The sequence below is a fragment of the Euphorbia lathyris genome, chromosome 2 (assembly GCF_963576675.1).
Source record: "Euphorbia lathyris chromosome 2, ddEupLath1.1, whole genome shotgun sequence".
Lineage (NCBI taxonomy): Eukaryota > Viridiplantae > Streptophyta > Magnoliopsida > Malpighiales > Euphorbiaceae > Euphorbia > Euphorbia lathyris.
This window is the reverse complement of record NC_088911.1, coordinates 117916162-117922161: the sequence shown is the minus strand read 5'-3', so window position 1 is coordinate 117922161 and position 6000 is coordinate 117916162. Positions and strand designations below refer to the sequence as shown.

General features: G+C 41.0%; 1 protein-coding gene across 4 annotated transcripts in view; it reads right to left on the bottom strand.

The window, feature by feature from the left end:
• Positions 1–2262: 2262 nt before the first annotated feature.
• The window catches only part of LOC136219660 (nuclear/nucleolar GTPase 2-like), a 16924-nt gene continuing 13186 nt past the window's right edge, over positions 2263–6000 (bottom strand). For all 4 annotated transcript variants that reach the window (XM_066007139.1, XM_066007138.1, XM_066007141.1 and 1 more), the window contains one exon: positions 2263–2884. The gene's annotated coding sequence lies outside the window, so the exon portion shown is untranslated. The remainder of the gene's footprint in view (positions 2885–6000) is intronic.

The window sequence follows — 6000 nt, the reverse complement described above, 5'->3', positions numbered from 1 at the left end:
GTTGAGTGATTACCATGCTGAGTGATTTGTGATAAATTAGTAACTGTTGCATGCTGAGTTAAAAATGACACGATATCACCATATGCACAGTAGACATAGATGCTGAGTGATTATCCTAAGCTAAGTTACTAAGTCCACGAACAACCCTCCTACATAAAACTGACTACTCAGAATCTCAAACGTTTGATATCCTTTATGCTGAGTAAAACCCATTTTAAAACATTAAATGCTAGCACACGTATTAATAGCCACCTAGGATAACGTAAGCAATAATGAGAAAACCCATGCGCCGAACGTGTCATAAATGCCAGAATCTCTGTCGGTTGATCATCTTGAGGTTAAACGGCTAGTTCAACGAATATGATCAATTAGCACCTCTATAAATAGTGGAAGTATCCCCACTTATCACTCTTTACATTCAAAATCCTTAGCATTCAAATCTCTCTCTCTCTGAATCCCAAAATCCTCTCAAAGAATTCATAATCATGACGAAATCCCAAAATCTTTCCGGTGGCGGTAACAACGATGACCACACCGACGAAAACCTTAAGTCTCCACCTCAACAAAGTCAGCATGCCCTAACTCCAAATAAAAACCCTAAAACTGACCTCGCAACCTCTTCAAAGAAGAAGAAGAAGGACAAGCAGCTAAACGAAAAATTCTTCGTCAAAGTCTACCCGAGCGTGAAGAACCATGAGGTTCTTCGATGTCGATGGTTCTCTCCAAGCTTCATAACGGATGAGCAACCATTCTGTGAATGGATTGAGAAGAATGGATGGGCTGGACTCTTTTCACTTGCTGGTAGAACCTACCCTAGGTTAGTACGAGAATTTTACTCCAACCTCTGTGTTGATGGAAGTGATGCTGACCATCTGGTAACCCACGTTAAAGGTAAGAAGCTAACGATTACCCCATCCTATCTCGCAACCTTACTCAATCTGCCAAACACCGGAAAGGAATTCAGGACTACTAAGGAAAAGCTTGACCACACTGTAGCGTTCTGTAAACCAGCGAAACACAAGGGAGAAATACCCAGTACATGCATGGGTCAAAACCAAAAGATGGCTCACTATCTCCTCACAAACTTTATCTTCCCAAAAATCAACTCAGCATCATCAGCTTCAAATTTCGAGCAGTGCTTCATTTGGCACATGCTGACCTACACCCCACTCAACATGCCCGTATTTCTGGTAGGAGCACTTCAACGAAGTACTATCAAGCTCAGGCTGGGTTCCCTTATAACCAGAATCCTAGAAGATCATCAAATCGACTTGATTAATGAAACAGAAACTGTGGGAACCGAAATCACAGCTGCCTTGTTGTTTGGGTTAGTATATGACCAACCTATCAAGCCCAAGAAGGGAAAAGGGGTCATCGAGGAAGCTCAGGAGGAAGCTCAGGAGGAGCAACCTCAGGAAGAGAATATCGCTGTAGCTGATGCTCGTAAAGTATATAGCATTTAATAGGACAAGTGTATCCTATCGCAACAAGTAATATTGTGCTAAGCACGAGATCGAACCACAAAGACTATTCGTTATAACTAGCAAATCTACCTAGAATGATCTAATTGTTTAGAGGGTTGGATAAAAGTTGGGTTTTTGATAACTAATTAACTAATTGAAAGCAATAAAGATAACAAAATAAAGTGAACAATTGACAGGGTAGAAGGCGAATTGACGGATGGCACAATATAGGTTGAGGAATCCTTTGATTAAATCCTATGTATGGTTTTAGGGAGTTCAGATTTATGTTTTACCAATGATTGAAGGTAATTGTCCTAAGTGAAAGACAAATTTGTACGGGATTTGTCTAACCTATTCACATGCATTTGGGTGACTGCTTGATTAGGTATATACCCTAGGTCATGCAAAGCATTAGGTTTATTGACAACTAAGGCTAAAGCCGTAGCCCAGCCACAAAGCCTCATTCCTAGTGGTCTCTAGCGAAGTCAGGTTTACACAATTTCGGTATAGACGATTCCATGGTCAGGTTCTCATCTATCTATAATCCTATTTAATGTCAGGGTCATAGGCATTAAGCACATTATATACATAAACAGGCTAGTTGATCATTATCAATGTTCATTCTAGCATAAATCCTGTTCCTAACAATTTCTAGGCATTAAGCATGCATAAACTAATCAATCAAATGTCCTAGATCCCTAATCATACATATTCATACAATCAATTTCATCCCCATCCCAAATTGGATGGAGATCAGTTCATAGACAAACCAATCATAGCAATAGGAAAATATGAACAATGGAAAAAGCTTCAATTGAATATAATCGCAAAAGATGAAAGGGAAAGAGATAGAAATCCAAAACCCGTTTTGCCGATTCCAATTATAAAAATAGAAGATGCGGAGCTTCTCCCATCAATCGTTCTTGAAAAAAGAAAATAAAAACTGAAATAAACCTAATCTAGAAACATGAAAATAAAACTGAAATAAAAGCTAAATCTACATTGTGGAGGAGAGAAAGCCCTAGCGACTCTCCAATTTATTGAATGGCTAATCCCCCCTGAAAGATTAGGATTAGCTCCCTATTTATAGAGTTAGGAAGGAAACCATAATGCCTCAGGGGTAAAAATGGCATTTACAAAGTGTTAAATGGGCTTTTAGGGCCCTGATCCGCGAATTTCAGCCGCCTCGTCTCGTCGAGACAATGCCTGTCTCGACGAGACAGGTGATGTCTCGCCGAGACAGGTCCTATTTGAGGAACTGTGGCTCCGGCTTTTATCTATTTAGGTCCATGGGCTTCCGAAAAGTGCTCTAATGGTCCCTTATGAATCCCAAAAGTGCTTTGATGGTCCCTGAATGATCCGGAAATGCTCCAATAGGCTTGGGTCTGGTTCGGAAATGCACGAAAGGTCCCTGAAAATCCCTGAAAACACCGAAAATACCATAAATAAAGGAAATTACTAATTTTAACTAAAAAGTAATAAAACGATACTGAAATTAAATAGAAACAAAGGGAAAACAAACTAAATTAATCCTAAAAACCCTATATAAATGGGAGCAATCAGTAGCCGAAGCTGCTGAACAAACCAAGCGAGAAAAGAAACGCAAAGCAATCCAAACCAGCTCAAAAGATGTTGATGCTGTCCCTAAGAAAATCCGGGTTGTCTCAAAGGGGAAGAAAGTTGATGCTGATCAGGGTAAGTCAGCAGAGAAAAGAAAGAGGCAAGATGAGCCTGATGAACTGGAAAGTGAGGAAACCCCTCTGAAGAAGAAGAAGAAAACTTCTGAGCTGAGTCCAGTTGAAACTGTTCCTCTTGGCTTTGCAGTTCCTGATGATTCTCACTTCATCAGAAGCCAAGAGATTGACTTTGAGAAAATTCCTGCTGATTAAGAAGCAGAAGAACTAAGTAACAATGAAGGTCAGCATGATACTGATGAGGATGTTGAGCAACATCAAGAAGCTCATGTTGAGGAAGAACAAACAGGAAATGTTGAGCATGTTGGAAGTCCAGCTGTACAGAACGAAACAGTTGATGCTGAGCTCACAGAACAAGAAATGATGGAAGGTCTTGTTGAAACACCTTTCCACATAATTTTGATTTGACAAAATTGTTTAAGTATAATTAAAAACATATTCTAAAACACACTAAGTTTAAATGCTTTGATTTATTCTACTAATGTGTTTGTTCAATGTTGAGTTAAATTGTTTATAAGACACAAGATTAAAAGGCCCAAAGCCTAATACGGAAGTCAAAGCCCAAGTCAAACAGTTTAAAGCAACTCGGCCCGCGTATGTCAAAACGCTGTCGTTATGTACAAAACGCAGCTCAGCGGAAGAAGGATCTAGAAGACCTTCGAGGAACAACTTCGGGACGAAGCTGCTGAGTTGATTCGACAAACAGTACAAGACAGCAGTTGGCTAAGAACAACTTCCAGACAAAGTATTTCCACTTTGGGTAAAGTTCAGAAGACACAGTATGCTGTCTAGTTGACATTACCATAAATGGAGAGACACTCTGTCGAGCTGACCAAAAGCTGACCGAGGACAGAAGATACTCAAATCTGATTGGCCGAGAGCTCTGAGCAAGTCAGGATGACAACGACAGGAAGTCGTTTCCCTCCAACGGTTATTTCGAAATTCGAAATGACCGACACCTCAGACGTCTCTATAAATAGAGCCCTTCAGTTGCTTCATTCAACAGAGAATTTGATCAAGCCATTACGCTGACCAAATTTCTACGCAAAGTTCTCCAAGCAAAAGCAAAGCAAGCTTACACTAAATTTCATATCTTTTGTGTAAAAGTCTAGAGTGATTATTCGATCATCTAAGGTGTCTTAGCAATCATTGTTTAGGACAAACACTTATCATTTCTAGAGATTAGAAAGGAGAGGCTGAGTACTCGGTTATAGTATTCAGCGAGAGATTGGGATTGAGTAGAGGTATAGAGGAAGGTACTCTTGTTATACTCAGTTGCTAAGATTGTAAAAGGTTTGATGCTCTACCGTTAAAGAGCTCAGTAGAGAATTTGAAATCTCGGAACGTGTTCCGGGGACAAGACGTAGGCTTGGAGGCCGAACCTGGATAAATCTGCTGAGTAACATATTTCTAACCTTTAACTCCTTCATATATATATTGCTTGCTTAAACAAAAACTGACCAAGTAAAGAGGTCAAGCTGAGTTGTGCGCATTGAATATCTGAGCTCAGGAATAGACTCTAAGTGCTATCTCCTGACTCAAGTAAAGAAACTGACCTAGTCACTAGTTGACTAAGCCAGTATCTTGCTATTCACTCAGCGCCGCTGTCCAAACCTTTTTCTCACGAAAAAGAAGTCTGTCCTAGCTTAAAATTTTTTAAATAGTTCCTAACCCCCCCTTGGAACTATACTTGTAACGTTATAAGGGACCAACAGGTCTCAACACTGATCTCGAGGTAGAATCATCTCTTGACTCCATTCCTGCTGACCCTTCTCCTCCTAAGACCAAAAAGTTAAAAAGGATTTAGAAGAAGGCCTATAGATCTCCAGTTATTGACCTCCTGGATGATTCGCCTCTAAGGGATGAAATCACTGACCTTACGGACACTCAATTTAAGTTCTTCTCATCGCATCCTGAGCCCTCTACACAGGAAAAACAAGCCTCTGTTACTCATACTGAGCAACACGCCAAGACTCCGGATAATCCAAACCAAGCTGAGCAAGAGCTCGAGGTCCTAGCTGCTCAACGAGACAAGCAAGCTAAGGAAAATCCTGCTCAACATGAGGTGCCTCTTCCTGCACCAACTCAAGTCCATGTTGAGCAGGTCAATATCTCTGTGGATCCACCTCCTTCCCATCATATTTCCCAGAATATTGAGCAGTCAGTTCCTGCTGCTAATCAAAATCAAAGTCCAGTTGCTGCCCATACTGGCACTTCTACTCAAGGACAGCACCAAACACCTCCTCAATCAGGTGCTACTAGAATTCCGGCCACTGAGGTAAATCCTGAGGCACAATTTGCCTATCTTCATGCGACTGAGTCCGGACGTCGCATCATTGACTCGGCTCAACATCTTCTCCAGGACTTAAACAATTCTCATACCGATGCTGCTGGGTCCGCAAATGCTGAATCACAAGAGTTTTCGTCTGTCACTCAGCTTCTCAATGAGATCAAGAATCTCAAAGATTTAGTAAGTGTCATGACATCAGTCCAAACCCAGCAACCTAAGCAAGAATCCTTTGTCAAGCTGACCGAGCTAATATTGATGATGGTGAATCATATGAATTCACTTCAGGGACAGATCAATGCTTTACCAACAGTCAACATGGGCTATGCTACCTCTGCTGAGTTAGGTCATTACTTCACCAAGTTGTCCTCTGAGCTGACTGGTACTCGTGACCTTCTCTCCTCATCTTCCCAATGTTCGATGGATGAAATTAGCGAAGCTGTCCGTCTTCTAAACCTGAATAAAGAGGAAATGGAAACTGACTTGGTGAAAACCAATACTATCCTTCAGACTACTCAGAGCCTGTTTAGACATGTGCGTCACACCAACGCTCAGC